This window comes from Chiloscyllium punctatum, chromosome 9 (assembly GCF_047496795.1).
Source record: "Chiloscyllium punctatum isolate Juve2018m chromosome 9, sChiPun1.3, whole genome shotgun sequence".
NCBI lineage: Eukaryota > Metazoa > Chordata > Chondrichthyes > Orectolobiformes > Hemiscylliidae > Chiloscyllium > Chiloscyllium punctatum.
Genome location: NC_092747.1, coordinates 123557468 through 123581941, shown reverse-complemented (window position 1 = coordinate 123581941; position 24474 = coordinate 123557468).

Here is a 24474-nt window from a genome sequence, read left to right as displayed (position 1 = left end):
GGTGGTGGGGGAGGAGGGTTTGAGATGCCACACTGTGAGGGAACCAAGGAATGGGAGTGGGAAGAGGTAACACATGGACAGGCACTTCAATGGCCCATAGAGGATTTATCAAGGAGGGAGCAGCCTCTCCTCTCTGCACAGGGAATCTGCTGGGGTGGACATTTCTTCCCACTCAGTTAGATCTTGGTGAGAGTAGGTGAGGTCTTGGAATGTGCATTGACTTCCACTGAAAGGGTCCTAACTGGTCCACTTTGGGTGGGCCACACCAGCCCCAGTCTCCTTGTTGGGACAGTTGAGTTTGAGCAGGATGGTTGACAGGGTACCTTTGGAGTTTCCCATAATTCCTACCTTCAAATTCACCAGATTTAAGTAGACTGGGAGCATACTTATTGGAGTTTAGAAAAAGGAGAGGGGATCTTATAGATACATATAAAATTATGGAGGGAATGAATAGGATAGAAGCAGGGGGGAGTTGTTTCCACTGGTGGGTAAAACAATAATTAGGGGGCTTAGTCTCAAAATAAGGGGGAACAGATTTAGGCTGAAAATGTGTTGCTGGAAAAGCGCAGCAGGTCAGGCAGCATCCAAGGAGCAGGAGAATCGACATTTCGGGCATGTAGAAGGGCTCATGCCTGAAACGTCGATTCTCTTGCTCCTTGGATGCTGCCTGACCTGCTGCGCTTTTCCAGCAACACATTTTCAGCTCTGATCTCCAGCATCTGCAGTCCTCACTTTCTCCCGGAACAGATTTCGGACTGAGCTGAGGAGGAAATTCTTCACCCAAAGGTTGTGGATCTGTGGAATTTGCTGCCCAGTGAAATAGTTGAGGCTTCCTGGTTGAACGTTTTTAAGGTAAAGACAGATTTTTGAACAGTAAAGGAATTAAGGGATATGATGAATGGGCGGTTAAGTGGAGCTGAGGCCACTAAAAGATCAGCCATCATCTTATTGAATGGTGGAGAAGGCTCGAAGGGCTTTCGGCCTAATCCTGCTCCTAGTTCTTATTGCAGGTTGCATATGCTTGCTCCAACAAGTATCAATTTGATAAAGAAATTATCAAGGTGGCTTCTGTTTCCGACCCAACTCAGAATTTGCAAAGCCTCTTATTCCCTCTTTTTTAAGTGAAATTTGCATGTTGTTTCATCCATTTCCAGTTTACCATTTTCTCTCTACCAAATGCAGCCAGAGTTAAAGTTTTACAAGGAACATTTATGTCAAATTGAGCTAAGAGGCCTCAAATCCTTTCACAGCAGGTGGTTATTCACTTTTATTGCACTCAAAAACTATGTTTTTTCTTTTTTAAAACATCCTCTAATTCCACACTTGCAATATTCCTCCTACTGCTGTGACACTAACGTCTTTTTTTCATTTGAGCAGTATTGGAATGCACTTTTGAGAAAATGATTCACCAAATTCTTCCCACATTATAGCTTTTGTCTCTATGAAAAAGTAATGTGATGTATGAACATATTGATATTCCAACATCCACTCACATTTTAACTTGTCACCACTGCTCACATTTAAATTTGTGCAGCATGTACTGTTCCATTTCTTCAGTGGTTCAGTGAAGAATGTGGGAGGTCACTTGGGAGCAAACATACCTATATATGAGTCGTCAACCTGATGAGGCCACTACATTGAATGCCAAGCATTCCAAACAGCGTACAAGGGACAACTCTCAGGGCTCCCACAATCAACTGATGAGACCTAAGCTCTGTAGTTCTGCACATCGAGTCATGAATGGTGATGGAGCATTAAACAACTCACTGAAGGAGGAGATTCCACAAATATCCTCAGTGCTGGGAGACACCAGCACATCTGAGCAAAAAAACAAAGACAAAGCATTTGTATCCACCTCAGCCTGAAGTGTTGAATAGACGATCTATATCAGCTTCCTCCTGAGATCTCCAGCATCACAGGCCAAAATCTCATATCAGAAAGAAACATTATTCACTGATCGCAATCATAATTATTTTCAAGAAGATACCTGTAGTTTTAGAGGTCAAATGTTACAGGAGATTTCTGGAGGACTTTATTAAGGTAAGAATCCCAGGCCCAATCATCTTCAGTTGCTTTATCAATCACCTTCACTCCATCATAAAGTGAGACGTGGGGATATTCACTGATGGTTGCTGCAATATTCAACATCATTTGTGATTCCTTGGGCATTAAAGTAGTGCACGCCCACATGCAGCAAGACCTGGACACCATCCAGCCTTGGGCTGATGAGTGACAGGTAATGCTAATGCCATATAAATGCTGGGCAATAAATATTTCAGAGTAAAGAAAATATAGCCATTTTCCCTTGAAATTCAATGTGCTTTGGACCAGACCAAATTCCCTCAAAATATATCAAGATGGTAGCTTAGACCCTGACTTTTACCTTATTTAAAGATGTGTAAGGAGCTGCATTCCAGACATAATTCAGTTGGTCAAACTATTTAGCTTTAAGCAAAACGCACTTTATTATTACACTACAGATGAAATACAAACAAGAAATGAAGAATTGACATCACCTTAACTCTATTATAATACTTAATAAAATAATGTATTACTGAACTACTAGTCATCAACTGTTCCAATATAGCAGGCAACACCTGGTTATAACCCTATAGTTTTATTTGGAAGCTCTAGCTTTCGGAACGCTGATCTTTCATCAGGTGACAACCACCTGACGAAGGAGCGTCGTTATAACCTGGGGTTGTGTGATTTTTAACTTTGTGCACCCCAGTCCAACACCAGCATCTCCAAACCAACATAGCAGGATGACCTCAACACACCTTAGGCAAGACAGAGACAGAGTCAGTGTGAGAGAGAGAGAGAGAGAGAGAAGAATCCAGCAGGTTCAACTCCAAATCCCCAACTTCAACACTATACACATGAAACTAAAATCCTGAGTCTTTGTCAGCCCAATTCAACATCTTCATGCTTGCTTTGTCTAATTAAAAAAAAAACAGCTATTTACCCTGATTTTCATGGAGCAGAAGCCTCACACCAGGTTGGCAACATTTGCCTTCAAGAGAAACATGACAGAACAAATCCCACATAAAAGTACATATTGTCACAAACATGACCATTGCAGAATCCCCTGCTACAGCATCATAGGTATTACTACTGAGAAGTTGGTCAGTCCTGGGTGGCATCAGTGGTTAGCCCTGCTGCCTCACAGTGCTAGGGAGCTGGGTTTGAGTCCAGCCTTGGGCGCCTGTCTGTGTGGAGTTTACACCTTCTCAGTGTCTGTGTGGGTTTCCCCGGGTGCTCTGGTTTCTACCACAATCCAAAGATGTGCAGGCAAGGTGGATAGGCCATGCTCAATTGCCCATAGTATTCAGGGATGTACAGGCTAGTTGGGTTAGCCAAGGAGAATCCTGGGTCACTGGGATAGGGTTAGAGGGGGGTGGCGAAAATGTATTGCTGGAAAAGCGCAGCAGGTCAGGCAGCATCCCAGGAGCAGGAGAATCGATGTTTCGGGCATGAGCCCTTCTTCAGGAAACGTCGATTCTCCTGCTCCTTGGATGCTGTCTGACCTGCTGCGCTTTCCCAGCACCACATTCTCAACCCTGATCTCCAGCATCTGCAGCCCTCACTTTCTCTTAGAGGGGGGTGGGTCTAAGAGGGATGCTGTTTGAAGAGGGTGTGTGGACTCAATGGGCCAAATGGCGTGCTTCCACACAGTAGGGGTTCGATATGGTGAGGGAGATCCAGCAGTCCAATCAATCACTGAGAATATATTGAATATGTGCCGATATAATGTCACCATGACCTGGAGCTCTCTGCAACAACAACAAGATAAGAAGAAGTCATGATGTGGAGAGGCTGGGGTGGACAAAGTCAGAAGTCACACATCCAGCAGGTTTATTTGAAATCACAAGCTTTCGGAGTGCTGTCTCTTTGCTTGGTGAAGTGGCACTTGACACTTCACTTGAATTATAACCTGGTGTCATGTGACTTCTAAAGGGCATCTGATAAGGTGCCACACAAATGATTAATCCACAAGGTTGGATCATATGGAAATAGAGGTAATTTATTATCTTGCATAGATGACTGGCTAATGGACACAAGATAGAGTCGGGAGGAATGGGCTTTTTGTCTGGATGGTGACATGTAACTAGTGGGGTGCTACAGAGTTCAGTCCTTGGACCCCAGTTATTTATAATCTACATTGACAACTTGGATACAGGGATAAAGGGTCTATAGCCAAAATTTGTGGACAACACAAAAATAGATGGGATGGTAAATTGCAGTGAGGAAATAAGAACCTGACAAAGGGATATCGATAGGTTAGGAGAGTGGGCCAAAATGTGGCAGATGGAGTTTAACATGGATAAGTGAGTGGTTGAAAGAATGAGAAGGCAACCTATTATCTTAATGGGGAGAGACTTCAGGGTGCTCTGGTGCAGAGGGATCTAGGCATACTCCTTCATGAGTCACAGAAAACTAGGGTGCAGGTACAGCAGGTAATACAGAAAGCAAATGGAATGTTAGTTTTTCTAGCAAAAGGAATAGAATATAAAGGTAAGAATATAAACTATACAAGGTATGGGTGAGACCATGCCTGGAGTATTATGGTCAGTTTTGATCCCCTTATTTGAGGAAAGATGTAGTGGCATTGGAGGCAGTTCAGAAGATGTTCACTAGACTGATCTCAGAGATGAGGGGTTTGTTGTATGAAGAGAGTTGAACAGTTTAGGTCTATACTTTCTGGAATGTAGAAGAACAAGGGGAGATCAAATTGAGGCAGATAAAAGATGAGGATAAAATAGACGTGAGGCAGATGCTTCCACTTGTGGGGCATTCTGGGACGAGAGATCATAGTCTTAGGATAAGGGGTAGCAAATTTAAAACAGAGTCGAGAAGAAGCTATTTCTCCCAAAGGGATGTGAATCTGTGGAATTCACCACCCCAAAGTGCGGTGGATGCTGGGACAGTGAGTAAATTTAAGGAGATGTTAGACAGAATTTTAATTGGTTCTGGGTTGAAGGGATATGGGGAGAAAGCAGGAAAATAGGTGTGAGGACCATATCAGCCACAATTGAATGGCCGAGCAGACTCAATGGGCGGAATGGCCTAATTCTGCTCCTATGAACTTACGTGGGAAAAGATTGAGGGAATTAGAGTCTTCACTGGTGGGAAGAAATCTCCAAATGTAATCAAAGGGAGGTGTGTAATGTTCAATGGTTTAATTGATCTGCATTTGATTGTGCTACTCTGTTGACAGATCTATGTTCACTGTGGTTGGTTAATCCTGTGTTCGTGTTGTTTCAAGTATGGTATAGGAAGTTTGCTTGGCAGTGGATCCCATTGGCTTGGGATCTTTCACTTAGTGTGAAAGTAAACTCAAAGAGTAAACAGAAGCTTCTGGAAAGGCCTGACCAACTGTGAACATGTGCACAGAAATTGTGCAGTATCTGAGGTTGTTTAAAGCATGGCCTATAAGCCTGGTGTTAGCTTTGATCCGGTGTCAGCTCCACATTGCTCCCTGATAAATCCCAGGAATAACATATAGTCACTGAGTTCAGAGCAGACGTCAGGTATTTGACCCCTGAAGCCTGTTCTGCCATTCAATGGGATCATGGCTGATCTGTTTGTGTTTTCATGGTCCAACATTCTTCATTAGCTCCACTAATCTCAATTCCTTTGCCCTCAGAATATTTCTTCTCCAGGATCGTCTCAGATAGTGAGTCACGCAACTGTCTGAGGCAAAAAAACAATCCCCTAATCTCTGTCCAAAAAGAGCAACCCTAATTCTGAAAGGGTGTCCCTTCGTTCTGGAGTCATTGCCAAGAATAAACATTCTTTCCATTTCCAACTTGTCAAGGACATCCAGGTTCTCAGAAACTTCACAAAAGTTTAAAAGAGCGATTGTGATTTTTTTTTAAGATTACTTATAGTGTGGAAACAGGCCCTTCGGCCCAACAAGTCCACACCAACCCACTGAAGCGCAACCCACCCAGACCCACATTTACCCCGGCCCCTAACACTATGGACAATTTAGCATGGCCAATTCACCTAACCTGCACATTTTTGGACTGTGGGAGGAAACCGGAGCAAACCCACGCAGACACAGGGAGAATGTGCAAACTCCACACAGTCAGTCGCCTGAGGTGGGAATTGAACCTGGGTCTCTGGCGCTGTGAGGCAGCAATGCTAACCACTGTGCCACTGTGCCACCCATTTGTTTGAAAACAACTCAAGCCCTCCTAAAATACATCTCAGAACTGTGGATTGTAGTTTGAAACAAATTAAAACAGAATTTGCTGGAGAAACTTAGCAGGTCTGACAGCATCTGAGGAGAGAAAACAGAGTTAAATGTTTTGAGTCCAGTGACCAGTTCTGAGGACTGAGACTGATCCTGTACTGAAGAAATATCATTGGACTTGGAACTTTAACTCTGTCTCTCTCTGTACAGATGCTTCCAGACCTGCTGAGTTTCTCCAGCAATTTCTGTTCCTGTTTGTTCTCGCCTGTCTAATCTTTACTCATTAGTGAATCCAACCATTCCAGATATCAATCCAGTTAACTTCCTCTGAGCCTTCTCCAGTACATTTACCATGCCTGCACACAAATTTCATGATGTAGTCTCACCAATGCCCTGTATAACTGAAGCATAACATCCTTGCTTACTTTTTTTTGTTGAGCAAAGATATTGATAGAAATGGGCCAAAGGCAGGTATGTGGAGCTGGCCCACAGACCAGCCAGGATCTCACTGAACGGTGGGATAGACTCGGGGGGCACAATGGCCTACTTCTGTTCCAATTTCCCACAATACCTCAATCCCTCCACACCTCAAAATGTTATATTCATTCTCAACATAAATTATGCTTTTTAAGTATTTTTCTTCCTACTTAAATGATCGTTTTTCTATGTTATACTCCATCGGCAAGATTTAAGATCCTTCACTTTGCTTATCTACATCAGTCCGTGTCCTTCTTATGCTATCGTCACAGCATACTTTCCTACCTATCTCTGTGCCATCTGCAGATTTACCCACCACACGTCAATCACCTCATCTACACCACTGATACAAACTGTGGGGCCCAGAACAGATCCTTGTGAGACTCCACCCATCACATGAGATATTGAACTTGTGGAGATTTTTATCATAGAGGACTGTGCAGGTTTGGTCATTTGATATATTCAAGGCTGAGGTGGACAGACTGTGACCCAGAAAGTGAACCAAGGGTCATGGGGAAAAGGCAGGAAAGTGGAGTTGAGGATGATCAGATCAGCCATGATCTCATTGAATGGTGAAGGAGACTCAATGGGCTTGTTTTTAATCCATTTGCAGGACAAGGGCGTTGCTGGTTAGGCAGCTTTTATTGCCCATCCCTAATTGCTCAGTGAGCAGTCTAAGAGTCAACCACATTGCTGTGTGTCCAGAGACACATGTAGGCCAGACCAAGTAAAGACAGCCGTTTCCTTCCCTAAAGGATATTAGTAAACATTGATCAACAGTGGATTCATTGTCATCATTAGATTCCTAATTGCAGATTTGTATTGAATTTAAATGCCACCATCTGTCGTGGTGGATTTGAACCCCGGTGAACAGTCCAGCGACACTACCATCCAGCTGTTGCTTTCCCTCTGAATGGGCTGAATGTTCTACCTCAGGTCTGACATTTTATGACCCTGTCGGCAAAATGTTTAGTTTCACCAGCTCCAACAGCATTTCTTTCAGCACTGGGACATTCTCCTATTCATGGGATTGTTAGATATCGAGGCCTGGTTACTCACATGAAGGGCAGTGGGAAGTTGCATAAAATTTCAAGAGGGCAATATCTATAGATTGCCTCAGACTAGAAGGTGAATGATTCTTTGAACACTTCACAAATCTACATTTGATACTTGCATCGAATTATCCTCTGCCATTTCCACAACTTCCAATCAGACACCACTACCAAAGATATATTTCCCTTCCCGCCCACCAGCATTCCGCAGAGACCATTCCCTCTGCGGCCATTCCCTCTGCGACTCCCTCATTAGGTCCACGCCTCCCCACCAACCCACCCTCCGCACCTGGCACTTTCCTTTGCTGCCGCAAGAGGTATAAAATCTGCGCCCACACCTCCCTCCTCACCTCCGTCCAAGGCCCCAAAGAATCTTTTCACATCAGGCAGAGATTTTCCTGCACACCCAAACACCTCATCTATCGTATCAGTTGCTCTTGATGTTGTCTCCTCTACGTCAGGGAGACAGGGTGCCAGCTTACGGAATGTTTCAGGGAACAACCCTGGGCAAACATGCACCCAACACCCCCATCGTCTAGTGGCCAATCACTTCCAGCTCCCCTCCCACTCCGCCAAGGACATGGATATCCTGGGCCTCCTCCACCACCAAATCCAAGCCACCTGATGCCTGAAGGACGAACAGCTCATCTTCTGCCTTGGGACCCTTCAACCACACGGCATCAACGTTGACTTCACCAGTTTCCAAATCTTTCCTCCTCGTCACCTCATCCCAGATCCTCCAACTCGGCACCACCTCCTTGACCTGTCCATCTTCTAAATCGACCCATCACAATTCTTCCCAACTGAATCAACCTTTTCCAGCTACATTCATCCCACCCCACCCTACCCTCTTGTTTATCTATCAGCCCCCTTCCCCACTCCCAGACCCACCCCATCTTCAGATTCCTGATGAACGGCTTATGCCTGAAACGTCGATTCTCTTGCTCCTCTGATGCTGCCTGACCTGCTGTGCTTTTCCAGCACCACACTCTCAACTCTGATCTCCAGCATCTGCAGTACCTACTTCCTCTGACTCTCACCAATCAACCTTGGTTCAAAGAAAATGATTCAATGGATTACATTCTGACATCGGTATCAGGGATATAGCAAATGCATTAAATCATAAGCAATTATGAAATAGTAAATAATTATTACAGTAAACTCACTTCCTCAACCTAAGGGGAAAAAAAAAGCATGGCACAGGGAAGATGGGGCAACCATGGCTGATTAGGAAAGTCGGGGATAGCATAATAGCAAAAGAGAAAGCATATAATGTGGCAAAGGGCAGTGGGAAACTGGAGCATTGGGAAGCTTACAAAGACCAACAGAGGGCAACAAAAAAAAGAAATAAAGAGGGAGAAGATTAAATATGAAGGTAACTTAGCCAGTAATATAAAGTTTCTTTAGATATATAAAGGGCAAAAGAGAGGCAAAAATGGACATTGGGCTGCTGGAAAATGATGCTAGAGAGATAGTAGTGGGGAACAAGGAAATGGTGGAGGAACTGAATAATTACTTCATGGCAGTCTTCATGGTGGAAGACATGAGTAATATTCTGAAAACTCAAGAGAGCGAGGGGCAGAGCTGAGTATGGTGGCTGTCACCAAGGAGAAGGTGCTAGAAAAACTGAATGGCCTGACGGTGGATAAATCATCTGGACCAGATGGACTACACCCTAGAGTTCTAAGGGGGTAACTGAAGAGACAGTGGAGGCGTTAGTGGTGATATTTCAGGAATCGCTAGAATCCGGGAGGGTCCCAGAGGACTGGAAAATTGCTAATATCACATCCCTGTTAAAAAGGGAGTAAGGCAAAATACAGAAAATTACAGACCAATTAGCCTAACCTCGGTTGTGGGTAAAATCCTGGAATCCATTGTGAAGGATGAGATTTCTGAATATTCAGAACTGTATGGTAAATTGGGCAAAGTTAGCATGGTTTCACTAAGGGTAAGTCATGCCTAATAAATCTGCTGAACATCTTTGAGGAAGTAGTGAGCAGGTTAACCAAGGAGAACCAACGGATATTTTCTACTGGACTTCAAGAAGGCCTTTGACATTGTGCTGCACAGGAGGCTGCTGAGTAAGATAAGGGCCCATGGTGTTAGAGGCAAGGTGCTTGCAAGCAGAGAAGCTTGGCTGTCTGGCAGAAAGCAGAGAGCGAGGATAAAAGGGTTCTTCTCAGAATGGCAGATGGTGACAAGTGGTGTTCTGCAAAGCTTCGTGTTGGGACCACAACATTTCACTTTATACATTCACAATGAAGGAACTGAGGGCATTTTGGATATGTTTGCAGGTGATACAAAGATAGGTAGAGGGACAGGTAACATTGTGGAGTTAGGGAGGCTGCAGTAGGATTTGAACAGGTTAGGAGAGTGGGCAAATAAGTGGCGGTTGGAGTACAATGTGGGAAAGTGTGAGGTAAGAAGAATAGAGAAAGGGACTATTTTCCAAATGGGGTGCATGTTATGAAGATATGGTGTACCTTTAAGATAGTTAAAAGCAGCAGAACTACTGGACACAGCACCAAGTATTCTCAATAAGGCAACAATGTAATGCTGGGTCGAACAACTCGAGTAGTTCATTGCCTGGAGACAAAAACAAATTCGAATTTGGCCAATCAATTTAAATTATGCTCTGAAAAAATACCAGTTTCCAATAAGTTTGAATTGAGTATATTGAAAATCTTAAAAGCAATCTGATGGTCTGGGGTAAAATTGAACAGTTGAGAGGAGAACTGCCAAGTCCTAGCATGTAACAGACTGCTTGAAAAAGAAACTCACTCTGAAAAGGACCTTTTTGATCAGTAACCTGCGACGCAGAAATTCCTAACAAGGAGAAAATAAGACACAGTTCGATGCCCCTCCCCCCCTCAGCCCTCCCCCCCCCCCCCCCCCCCCCACTTTTCTCAGACACTTTACGGAGGTTTAAACAATCCTTAGATAAGCATATGGATGATTTTGGGACAGTGTAGGGGAACGAGCTGAGAATAGTTCACAGGTTGGCGCAACATCGAGGGCCGAAGGGCCTGTTCTGCGCTGTATTGTTCTATGTTCTATGCTCTAAGTTTTGTTTTATTTGACTAGTATTATAGAAGGGAAGGTAAAAGATAGGTTAGAGAAAGAAATTGTAAATAGTGGTTAGTTATTTATTGTCTGTATTACTTTAAGAAATAAAGTTGTTATTTTTTACTTTACATAGTTCTTGGCTACTCAAATTTTTACAGATTACTACATGGGATAAATCTTTTCTGTGTTGCTATTTTAAAATTAAGCAGGAGAGTTTACCCCGTGTCATAATACAGAAAATTCAGAAGTCTGAAGTACAGAGAGATTTGGGAGATCTAACCCAGGATTCCCTCAAGGTAAACTTGCAGGCTGAGTCAGTAGTTAGGAAGGCAAATACAATGATGTCATTTATTTTGAGAGGTTTGAATAGAAAAGCAGGGATGGACCTCTGATGCTGTATAAGGTTCTAGGCAGGCCACATTTGGAGTATTGTGCGCAGCTTTGGCCCCATATCTCAGGAAGGATGTACTGGCCCTGCAGCGTATTCAGAGGAGATTCATAAGAATGGTTCCAGAAATGAACAGCTTAACATATGAGGAATGTTTGAGGACTCTGGGTCTATGCTCATTGGAGTTTAGAATGATGAGGTGGGGGGATCAACTTGAAACATACAGAACACTGAATGGCCTAGACAGAGTAGATGTTGGGAAGATGTTTCCATTGGTAGGAGATACTGGGACCCAAGGGCATAGCCTTAGAGTAAAGAGAAGGCCTTTTAGAATGGAAATAAGGAGAAACTTCTTCAGCCAGAGAGTGGGGAATCTATGGAATCCACTGCAGCAGAAGGCTGTAGAGGTCAAGTCATTGAGTATATTTAAGATGGAGATAGATAGGTTCTTGATTGTCAAGGGGATCAAAGGTTACAGGGAGAAATTGGGAGAATAGGGATGAGAAACTTATCAACCATTATTGAATGATGGAGCAGTCTTGATGGGCTGAATGGCCTAATTCCTGCTCCTATGTCTTATGGTCTTTATGGTTTTCTGGTCGTAAACAATATTGTGAATGCGATGTTAGATTTATGGTTGCCGACATTACTCTCCCAGCCAGCTCACACAAAGAAATTCATCAGTCTCATCAACTCCATCCTGTTCACATACCTTCTAAATTCTACAAATTATTACAAGAGAGAGGTTCATCTCATTCAAGTATTTGTGGATTAATAGTTCAGGGAGTCATGACGGTCTGTTTCATGGAAAAAGTCTCGTCTTCTGAAGCATAGTCTAATAATTCACCCTGCTCAACATCAGTACTAACTATGGGTGCCAACGTCAGTATTGTTTTTATCAGACCATAAACAGCTTACTAAGTGAACCTAATCAACTGCAAGCTGCTATCACATCATGAGACAGGCTCTCCATGTCCCTGGCCCAGAAGCTGGGCAGTACAGAACAAGGCACAAACCCACCTCAGTGCTCGTATGGCCTGGAATTTATATTGTTGCAGCAGGTGCACTACCATCTTTGCTGTGTCAAAAGATTTATCATGACGATGTCAGGTTGCCAATGCAATGTTCTCATGCCAGGTTGGGATAATACAGAAGAGTAAGGGGACAAACATTGGCAGCTAGCCACCATTCATGAAAAACTAATTAACCAGCAATTCAGCTTGTTAACAAGCTGAGACTGTCTGTGGCCAAACTCCATTATTCACCAAGCACAAGGAGTTGATTCACACCAGGTTTAGGAGGTGGTGCAAGTACAGAGAGAAATGGCTGCTATCTGGGATTAGAGAATAAGGTTTTTCTCGTGTTGTTCAGAGCATTTGCTGTTGTTTTTCATAAATAGATTTGTTCTTCTGAATCTTTCAAAAGGAAAGAGGGAGACCTATAGACAGGGTGGCAGTGATATTTGAGCTCTCTACTACCTAGAGCTCCCTGTTCTTTATAGGCATCATGCACTTTGGAGAAATTGGCCGTTCCAGTGCAAAGGAATGTGGAAAGAGACAGAGGAAGGCAGCTACCCAGGGACAAGTGCACCTTATTTCAGTTGGGTCTGCAGAAGGCAGGCAGCAGCAGGAGAAGGTTCTTAAAAGGAAGGTGATGACACTAATCTGACCAAAGTGTGCACAGGCTATGGATGACATGCCTGCAGATGTCAGCATGCTATTGCCTCCACAGATTCCATTTCTCTGGAGACACAGTCACATCACTGTGTGGTATGTAGACTGGGGTAATAGCTCTCAATGGTCTTGGTGGCCACTCTACATTTGTAAAATTGACATCTGTAGTGACTTAACGATTTCTGCATCTGGACCCTTCCAGACATTACCCAAAGACCTTTGCAGTCAGCAACACATCATAGTGTCAAGGCTGCAATAGATGCAATATTCAGAGTCAGACTTACACAGACAATGCAAGTCAAGCCAGATGACTCAAAGATTTTCCTTCCCTTTCTGGATTCCACAAAGTGCAATGAGCTGCAGATTTCATGCATGTGGCTATTGAAGCAACATCAGCAAACTGAGGGCCATCATCATCAGAAGGGAGTTCTATACTATCAATACCCAGATTGCATGTGACTATCGATGGGATATTGCGGAAGGGTGCTTGATATCCTTGGGGAAGTCTTATCCATACATGCCCTGGGCTTAAAAATATTCTGTTCATCAGAACCTTTAGATAAGACCATAAGACACAGGAGTGGAGTTAAGGCCATTCGGCCCATCGAGTACACTCCACCATTTAATCATGGCATTTTGACTCCACTTACCCGCATTCTCCCCGTAGTCCTTAATTCCTTGTGACATCAAGAATTTATTAATCTCTGCTTTGAAGACATTTAGCGTCCCGGCCTCTATTGCACTCCGCGGCAATGAATTCCACAGGCCCACCACTCTCTGGCTGAAGAAATGTCTCTGCATTTCTGTTCTGAATTGACCCCCTCTAATTTTAAGGCTGTGCCCATGGGTCCTAGTCTCTCCGCCTAATGGAAACAATTTCTTAGCGTCCACCCTTTCCAAGCCACGTATTATCTTGTAAGTTTCTATTAGATCTCCCCTTAACCCACTTCTTTTCTTCAGGGAGAAACAGAATGTCTATCCAAGAGATGACTTTTGTAATCTTTGTCTGGATGGGTCATCCATTGCTAGCTCCCTGACAACATCAGCTGCTGTTGAGATTTATTCATGATCCATTTTCCATCACAGACTATGGATTGGCTGCTTACACTGTCATAGACATGAGGATTCCTGGCAACACTGCACCATAACTACAAGCCAACAGGTTGATGCTCAGGCATCACATGATATGAAAAGAAAGATGATAATGATTGTCTTGTCATCTCTGTCATAACACAGGACATTTATGTTTTAATGTTGATATAGGGTCATATTTAAAGGTACATCCAGAACTCTCTTCCATTGAAAATAGGGCCACGACATTTTTCATATCCCGCTGAGAGAAATGGCAAATCCTTATTTAACCGTTTCATCTGAAAGATGAGATCTCCTATAATGCAGCACACCCTCAATGCTGCTTTAAATTGTCAGCTTTGATTCTGTATTGAAGTTTCTGATGTGGAACTTGAGCCAACAACTCATGAACATATAAGAGAGCCAGCACTGAGTCATGACTGATACCCTTTATCTGTAGAATATGATAGAAGTTTCAATAGTCCTTATCTTCACAGGGTCAGCCTTATAAGCTACAATGTAACCTGAACACAGACGCCAACATCGTGTTTGAAAAAAACTTTCAACTGGTCATACAATCAGAGAAATGACATTTTGACGTAACAATTGTTCGAGATGTGAGATTACCAAGTCATGTAATATTCTTGAACATTTTCACCTTTCTCTAACTCAATATACATTTGTAGCATTGTTGGACTGCATGAATAAATGTCTTTGACCTTTGATATACAGGGTTACGTTTCACCAGCTCTTATTCACAGATGATGCTAGACAGAACAAAGGCGCGGCAACAGCACACTCAGATTTTGATGTCCTGTTTAACTGTGTCAGTAATGTTTTTCCTTGCTGAATTAGTCCTGGAGAGGAGAATTGACACAAGGAAATGCCTTTTTATGTAACAGAAACAGAGAAAGGTTAGAAAAACCCAGCAGATCTGACATTATCTGTTGACTTCAATTTTTGTACATTTTTCAATCATTTTGGGCAGGTAGTTTTTCTTCAGATTTTTTTTAGAAATGCTGTTGTTCTCTACTAGAGGGAGTTTATACAGAACAAGTATCGATTCAAATCAATAGAAACAGGCTGATTACTAAACTTAGTGATCTCGGACTAAGCCTCACTCTCTGCAACTGGTTCCTCAGTTTCCTGACCCACAGGACACAATCAGTGAAGATTGGGGACAGTATTTCATCCTCACTAACACCCAACACTGGAGCTCCTCAGGAGTGTGTACTCAGCCCCCTTCTGTACTCACTGTATACCCATGGCTGCGTTGCCAAATACCAGACTAATGCCATTTACAAGTTTGCTGATGACACCATCATAGTTGATTGAATCTCAGATGGCAACGAAACAGACTACAGATGGAAGGTGGAAGACCTTGAAAAATGGTGCACTGACAACAACTTAGCTCTCAATGCTGGCAAAACCAAGGAACTCATTATTGACTTTCGGCGGGATGTTACTCATGCCCTCCTAACATTAACAACACAGAGGTGGAGCGAGTGGAGAGTGTTAAGCTCCTGGGAGTGGTCATCCACAAGCTTTCTTAGACCTTTCATGTGGACGTAATGACTAGAAAGGCCCAACAATGTCTCTTCATCCTCAGGCAGCTGAGGAAATTTGGCACGATGGTGAATACCCTCGCCAACTTTTATAGGTGCGCCATGGAGAACATTCTATCTGGATGTATCACTACCTGGTATGGCAACTGTACCATTCAAGGTCAGAGACGGCTACAGAGAGTAGTGAACTCAGTCCGGACAATCACAAAGGCCAACCCTCCCATCTATAGAATCCATCTACCAGGCCCGCTGTCAAGGAAAGGCCGCCAGCATTCTCAAAGATCCATCTCACGCTGGCAATGTTCTTCTACAATCTCTACCATCAGGGAGAAGGTACAGAAGCTGGTTTCATAACAGTTTCTACTAAGCTGTTGTTAAAATACTGAATGGACTCACAAACTCTTACCATTTGCCCATATCTGTGTTTTTGTTTTTGCCACTGTTTACCTATTATTTACTTATCTGTGCTACTTAACTATGTGATCTGCCTGTATTGCTCACAATACAAAGCTTTTCATTGTGTTTCGGTACACGTGACAATAAATTCAATTCAATTCAATATGGAAATCAGAGCAGGGAGCTTCCAAATTCAGTTCACCGCTTACTGTGACTAGGCTGCTTTGTGCAACACCATCTCAGGGCATGATCGATGGGCACATGCACTTCATCCAGGTCGTTGGTTACAATGGCATCAATGATTTATAGAACATAGAACATAGAATATTACAGCACAGTACAGGCCCTTCGGCCCTCAATGTTGCACCGACCTGTCATACCAATCTGAAGCCCATCTAACCTACACTATTCCATGTATGCCCATATGCTTGTCAACTGATGACTTAAATGTACTTAAAGTTGGTGAATCTACTACTGTTGCAGGCAAAACATTCCATACCCTTACTACTCTCTGAGTCAAGAAACTACCTCTGACATCTGTCCTATATCTATCACCCCCTCAATTTAAAGCTATGCCCCCTCATGTTCGCCGTCACCATTCTTGGAAAAAGGCTCTCCCTGTCCACCCTATCTAACCCTCCGATGATCTTGATTTGGAGATTGCCGGGACTGGGGTGTACAAAGTTAAAAATCGCACAACACCAGGTTATAGTCCAACAGGCTTAATTGGAAGTACACTAGTTTCCGGAGCGACGCTCCTTCATCAGGTGATAGTGATTATCTTATATGTCTCTATTAACTCACCTCTCAACCTTCTTCTCTCCAATGAAAACAGCCTCAAGTCCCTCAGCCTTTCCTCGTAAGACCTTCCCTCCATACCAGGCAACGTTCTAGAAAATCTCCTCTGCACCCTTTCCATAGCTTCCACATCCTTCTTATAATGCAGTGACCAGAAATTTACACAACACTCCAAGTGCAGCCACACCAGAGCTTTGTACAGCTGTAGCAAAACTTCATGGTTCCGGAACTCGATCCCTCTATTAATAAAAGCTAAAACACTGTATGCCTTCTTAACAACCCTGTCAACCTGGGTGGCAACTTTCAAAGATCTGTGTACCTGGACACTGAGATCTCTCTGCTCATCTACACTACCAAGAATCTTGCCATTAGCCCAGTACTTTGCATTCCAGTTACTCCAACCAAAGTGAATCACCTCACACTTATCCGCATTAAACTCCATTTGCCACCTCTCAGCCCAGCTCTGCAGCTTATCTATGTCTCTCTGTAACCTACAACATCCTTCGTCACTATCTACAACTCCACCGACCTTAGTGTCGTCTGCAAATTTACTAATCCACCCTTCTACGCCCTAGAGAAACCATATTTCTTCAGGTCCTAATGCAAAGCCAGACAAAGATTAGATCATTTTACTAGTCATGATTCGGAGATGCCGGTGTTGGACTGGGGTATACAAAGTTAAAAATCGCACAACACCAGATTATAGTCCAACAGGTTTAATTGGAAGCACACTAGCTTTCGGAGCGACGCTCCTTCATCAGGTGATTGTGGAGGGCTCAATCGTAACACAGAATTTATAGCAAAAATTTACAGTGTGATGTAACTGAAATTATACACTGAAAAATTGATTGTCTGTTAAGCCTTTCATCTGTTAGAATACAGTGCTAGTTTCACTTCTTTCATGTGTAAATCACAAAACCCTTTTTTTTAAAGTTGCATTCTCGGGTTAGCTGTTAACATTGGTGATAGCTAGACATATGTTGAAGGTGTTGGCCCCCTGTGTTCTCTGTCTATGCCATGATGTTTAGATTGATTCTAATCTAAAAAGTGAGATAACAGTTTTACATAAATTCATGCATATTGTCTAGCTATCACCATTTCCATGTTGATGTTTATCCCTGTCCATCCAGAATGCCACATGTGCCACATGTTACGCCATTTTCAGATGATTTGGCAAAGGAGATTTTAATCTATCGCGAGAAAGTTTCAAACTGTATTACTCTGCAACTGACAAGAAGAAGATGCTGCCAAGATCCCAAAGGTACTTTGCTTGGAAGAATTGGTAGTCCAATGATGACAAGAAGCTAATAATATGTCATCCATGGGAAAGGATCTGCTTCAGTCCAAATAGGATCATGCCAATATTCAAGGTTCAAGAAAAAAAAACTGAAATGCGTCACTGAGACCCATCGAAAATCTATGGAAGGATTCAAGGCTTCTTTCAACAAGGTGAAAGGAGACCAAATTATAGAACTCCCTCACACACCATGGGGGGAAACTTAAAGTGAGCAAAAAAGACGCGCAAGCAGATGAATGTTCGACCCAAATTGGAGAAGCCTATCATTTAAAATAAAACTGTTAACCTAAAAATCCAACTTGTATACAGCTACATGATGTAATAAAGTCTCAGAGGCTGGAAAAAGTAAAACTCAAAGAAGGTTTCCAAAAATCCTGCACAGAGACAACCAAGGTTCTTATGCAACTGACATAGCAAAGAAATGTAAATGAACTGTCAACTGGTGTAAACTTTCTGTTAAAATCCATGCGTGATGATATTTTATCTGAAAATGACACTTCCGAGAGAAACAAATTCATTTAGGTTTATAAAGAACTGTCACTGAGAAGCAAGTCTTTCTTAATGACAGAGAACACATGTAAAAGAAGGGTGCTCTAATAGAAAAAAAGTTTTATAAATATATTGGGCAATAAACCAATTTTCCATTCAGCGGATGGACCACAAATACTGAGTTGGATTCTCTTATTGATACACCTCACACATCCTTCATAAGAGAATTGTAAATGCTGTTGGAGACCTGTGTTTCAAATGAAAACAATTTGTGGGTGGGGTTGGGGGGATAAAGGATGACATTAGTGTAAAGAATTAAATATTGCTAGTTAAATGTTAATTGTTAAAAAGGATACAATAACAGAACCTATGGAAGACATAAAAGGCTAATCATTTCACTTTTACTCTAAGAATAGGCATTGAGCAAGGAGCTGTGTCATACTTTATAAAATTCTGAGGTGTATAGACACAGTTAATAGTAGTTGTCTTTTACACGGGGAAAGGGTATTTCAAGACTAGGGGGTACCATTTCCAGGTATGAGGAGAGAGATTTAACAAGCCATGGGAGGCAAATTGTTTACACGAAGGATGATTCATGTATGGAATGAACTACCTGAGGAAGTGGTGGATGTGGGTATAATTAGAACATTTAAAAGACATTTGGATAAGAACTTAAATAGGAAGGGTTTGGAGGGATAAGAGCCAGAAGCAGGCAGGTGGAACTAGTTTAGTTTGGGATTATCTTCAGCATGGACTGATTGGACCGAAGAGTCTGTTTCTGTGCTGTATGACTATGATGTCAGATCACATGGTTCTGTAGGCTGAGCTACAGGTTTCTAGTAGAACTCTCCTCAAACAGTTCATTGTATATAGTTAGATTTAATAACAATAAACAATAGATGATAGACAATAGTTGCAGGAGCAGGCCATTCTGCCCTTCAAGCCTGCACCACCATTCAATATGATCATGGCTGATCATCCTTAATCAGTATCCTGTTCCTGCCTTATCTCCATAACCCTTGATTCCACTATCCTTGAGAGCTCTATCCAACTCTTTCTGAAATGAATCCAGAGACTGGGCCTCCACTGCCCTCTGGAGCAAAGCATTCCACACAGCCACCACTCTCTGGGTGAAGAAGTTTCTCCTCATCTCTGTCCTAAATGGTCTACCCCGTATTTTTAAGCTGTGTCCTCTGGTTTGGCATTCCCCATCAGCGGAAACATGTTTCCTGCCTCCAGAGTGTCCAATCCTTTAATAATCTTATATGTCTCAATCAGAACCTCTCTCAGTCTTCTAAACTCAAGGGTATACAAGCCCAGTCGCTCCAGTCTTTCAGCGTAAGGTAATCCCGCCATTCCAGGAATTGACCTCGTGAACCTACGCTGCACTCCCTCAATAGCCAGAATGTCTTTTCTCAAATTTGGAGACCAGAACTGCACACAGTACTCCAGGTGTGGTCTCACCAGGGCCCTGTACAGCTGCAGAAGAATCTCTTTGCTTCTATACTCAATCCATCTTGTTATGAAGGCCAGCATGCTATTAGCCTTCTTCATTACCTGCTGTACCTGCATGCTTACCTTCACTGACTGGTGTACAAGAACACCCAGATCTCTTTGTACTGCCCTTTTACCTAAATTGATTCCATTTATGTAGTAATCTGCCTTCCTGTTCTTGTCACCAAAGTGGAAAACTATACATTTATCCACATTAAACTGCATCTGCCATGCATCTGACCACTCAAGCATGATTTCCCCTTCATAAATCTATGCTGACTCTGACCTATCCTGTTACTACTATCCAGATGTGTCGTAATTTCATCCTTTATAATTGACTTCAACATCTTTCCCACCACTGAGGTCAGACTAACTGGTCTATAATTTCCTGCTTTCTCTCTCCCAACTTTCTTAAAAAGTGGGACAACATTAGCCACCCACCAATCCGCAGGAACTGATCCCGAATCTATCGAACTCTGGAAAATAATTACCGACGCATCCACGATTTCTCGAGCCACCTCCCTCAGTACCCTGGGATGTAGACCATCAGGCCCCAGGAACTTATCAGCCTTCAGACCTAACAGTCTCTCCAACACCAATTCCTGGCAAATATAAATTCCCTTCAGTTCAGGTCCTTCAGCCACTGTTACCTCAGGGAGATTGCTTGTGTCTTCCCCAGTGAACACAGATCTGAAGTAACAATTCAACTCTTCTGCCATTTCTTTGTTCCCCGTAATATATTCCCCTGTTTCTGTCTTCAAGGGCCCAATTTTAGTCTTAACCATTTTTTTGCCTTTCACATACCTAATAAAGCTTTTACTGTCCTCCTTTATATTTTTGGCCAGTTTACCTTCATACCTCATTTTTTCTCTGTGTATTTCCTTCTTAGTAATCCTCTGTTGTTCTTTAAAAGCTTCCCAATCCTCCGTTTTCCCACTTATCTTTATTATGTTATACTTAACAACTATTCATATTTCTTTGCAAGAGTATAAACTTTAACTAACTATAGATTGTTAAGTTGACAATATACTGCATAAACTGAAGCACAAAAACAAGGATTTTGGATACTGGAAATCAGAAACAAAAATAGAAATTGCTGGAAAAGCTCAGTCAGTCTGGCAGCATCAGTGGAGAGAAGGCAGAGTTAATGTTTTGAGTCCAGTGATCATTATTGGGAATCTGTCATTTCTGTGTATCTTCTTTCTGGTGTATATCATTGCTGTGCATAAATTGAAGCACGAGACATTTTAAAGACTTTGCAAAATTTGAAACAACAGAAGGCTAACTGAGAGAGATGACACAAATGTTGAAACTCATCTAATTAGCTATGTACACATTATTCCCTTATACACAAACAGCTAAGCATACAATCTGAAGCACGGTCTGTTTCTGCTCAGTCCAAAGCATCTATAGTGCTTTAAAAAATGAAATATCTGATAATGTGTTTTGTTTCTTTGAGTTAATTGTTAGAACATGGGCTTTATGAAATAATACTTTACCTACAATTAGAACAAAAGGGCTAGGAGCAGGAGTAAGCCACCTGGCCCCTCGAGCCTGCTCTGCCAATCAATAAGGTCATTACTCAGATTCACATACCCGCCCTCTCACCGTATCCCTTAATTCCTTTACTGTTCAAAAAAATCTATCCTAGCTTTAAAAACATTTACTGAAGTAACATCAACTACTTCACTGTGCAGGGATTTCCATAGATGCACAATTCTCTGAGTGAAGAAGTTCCATCTCAATTAAGTCCTAAATCTGCTTGACACAGAGTGTGAAATCCATATTTTACTAGGAAGAATATGCTATCCTATACTGTTGTCACTATAGAATCTTGTTGTTCGAACTTTCAGTTCGTTATAATTCATTATTCATAATTTCACCTTGTTGTGTAATAAACTGGCCCTGGAAAGGATATTGGAGCAGGGGTGGGGTGGGGGGGTGGGGGGGTGGGGGGATGGGGGCGGGGGGGGGGATCCAGTTGTTGTGGTCCACGTTGGGACTAACAACATGGGCAAAGCTAGGGTGGAGGACCTGTTTGCGGATTATCAAGCACTCGGAAGGAAGTTAAAGTACAGGTCCTCAAGGGTCATAATCTCCGGATTACTGCCCGAGCCATGTGCCAATTGGCATAGAGATAAGAAAATTAGGGAAGTAAACACGTGGCTAAGGGATTGGTGTGGGAAAGAGGAATTCCACTTCATGGGGCATTGGCATCAGTTTTGGAACAGGGGGGATCTGTACCGTTGGGACGGTCTTCACCTGAATCGATCAGGTACCAATGTTCTAACGAAGAAGATAAATAGGGTGGTCAGTAGGACTTTAAACTTCTGAGTTGGGGGGAAGGGAAAGTGAAAGCGACAGGGAGTATGGAGTTAAATGGAAAGACAAGCAGCAGGATAGCATGTGTCCAGGCAGATTTAAACTTGAGGCAGACTGGGAATGCAGCAAAAAGGAAGGATAACTTAGGACATCTTATGACTTCCAATATCTCTAATGATAAGAAAGTTAGCATTAAGGCACTTTACCTGAATGCTCGGAGCATTCGTAACAAAGCAGATGAACTAATGGCACAGATCATCGTGAATGATTATGATGTGGTAGGCATCACAGAGACGTGGTTACAGGGGGGTCAGGACTGGCAGTTAAACATCCAAGGATTTTCAACTTATCGAAAAGACAGGGAGGTGGGCAGAGGGGGTGGGGTTGCCTTGTTAGTTAGGAACAAAATCAAATCTATGGCACTGAATGACATAGCGTCGGATGATATGGAGTCTGTGTGGGTGGAATTGAGGAACCACAAAGGCAAAAAAACCATAATGGGAGTTATGTACAGACCTCCTAACAGTGGTCAGGACCAGGGACACAACATGTACCGGGAAATAGAGAAGGCATGTCAGAAAGGCAAGGTCACAGTGATCATGGGAGACTTCAATATGCAGGTGGACTGGGTAAATAATGTTGCCAGTGGATCCAAAGAAAGGGAATTCATGGAATGCTTACAGGATGGCTTTTTGGAACAGCTTGTCATGGAGCCCACAAGGGAGCAGGCTATTCTGGACCTAGTGCTATGTAATGAACCAGACTTTATAAAAAATCTTAAAGTAAGGGAACACTTAGGAAGCAGCAATCATAATATGGTAGAGTTCAGTCTGCAGTTTGAAAGAGAGAAGGCAAAATCGGATGTAATGGTGTTACAGTTAAATAAAGGTAATTATGAGGGCATGAGAGAGGAACTGACGAAAATAGACTGGAAGCAGAGGCTTGCGGGGAAGACAGTAGAGCAAAAATGGCAGGGGTTTGTAGGTATAATTGAGGACACTGTACAGAGGTTCATCCCCAAGAAAATAAAGATTATCCGGGGAGGGATTAGACAGCCATGGCTGACAAAGGAAGTCAGGAAATGTGTTAAAGAAAAAGAGAGATCCTATAAAGTGGCCAAGAGCACTGGGAAATCAGAAGATTGGGAAGGCTACAAAAACAAACAGAGGATAACAAAAAGAGAAATAAGGAAGGAAAGGATCAAATATGAAGGTAGGCTAGCCAGTAATATTAGAAATGATAGTAAAAGTTTCTTTCAATACATAAGAAACAAACGACAGGCAAAAGTAGACATTGGGCCACTTCAAACTGATGCTGGAAGCCTAGTGATGGGAGAGAAGGAAATAGCAGGAGAACTTAACAAGTACTTTGCGTCAGTCTTCACAGTGGAAGACACGAGTAATATCCCAACAATTAAAGGGAGTCAGGGGGCTGAGTTGAGTATGGTTGCCATTACAAAAGAGAAAGTGCTAGAAAAGCTAAAAGGTCTTAAAGTTGATAAATCTCCTGGCCCCGATGGGCTACATCCTAGAGTTCTGAGGGAGGTGGCTGAGGAAATAGCGGAGGCGTTGGTTGAGATCTTTCAAAAGTCACTGGAGTCAGGGAAAGTCCCGGATGATTGGAAGATCGCTGTTGTAACCCCCTTGTTCAAGAAAGGATCAAGACAAAAGATGGAAAATTATAGGCCAATTAGCCTAACCTCGGTTATTAGTAAAATTCTAGAATCCATCATTAAGGATGAGGTTTCTAAATTCTTGGAAGAGCAGAGTCTGATTAGAACAAGTTGACATGGATTTAATAAGGGGAGGTCATGCCTGACAAACCTGTTGGAATTCTTTGAAAAGGTGACAAGTAGATTAGACCAGGGAAATCCAACAGATGTGGTCTATCTAGACTTTCAAAAGGCCTTTGATAAGGTGCCACACGGGAGGCTGCTTAGTAAGGCGAGGGCCCATGGTGTTTGAGGTGAGCTACTGTGATGGATTGAGGATTGGCTGTCTGACAGAAGGGCAGAGAGTTGGGATAAAAGGTTCTTTTTTGGAATGGCAGCCGGTCACAAGCGGTGTCCCGCAGGGTTCAGTGTTGGGGCTGCAGCTGTTCACGTTATATATTAATGATCTGGATGAAGCGACTGGGGGCATTCTAGCAAAGTTTGCCGATGATACAAAGTTAGGTGGACAGGCAGGT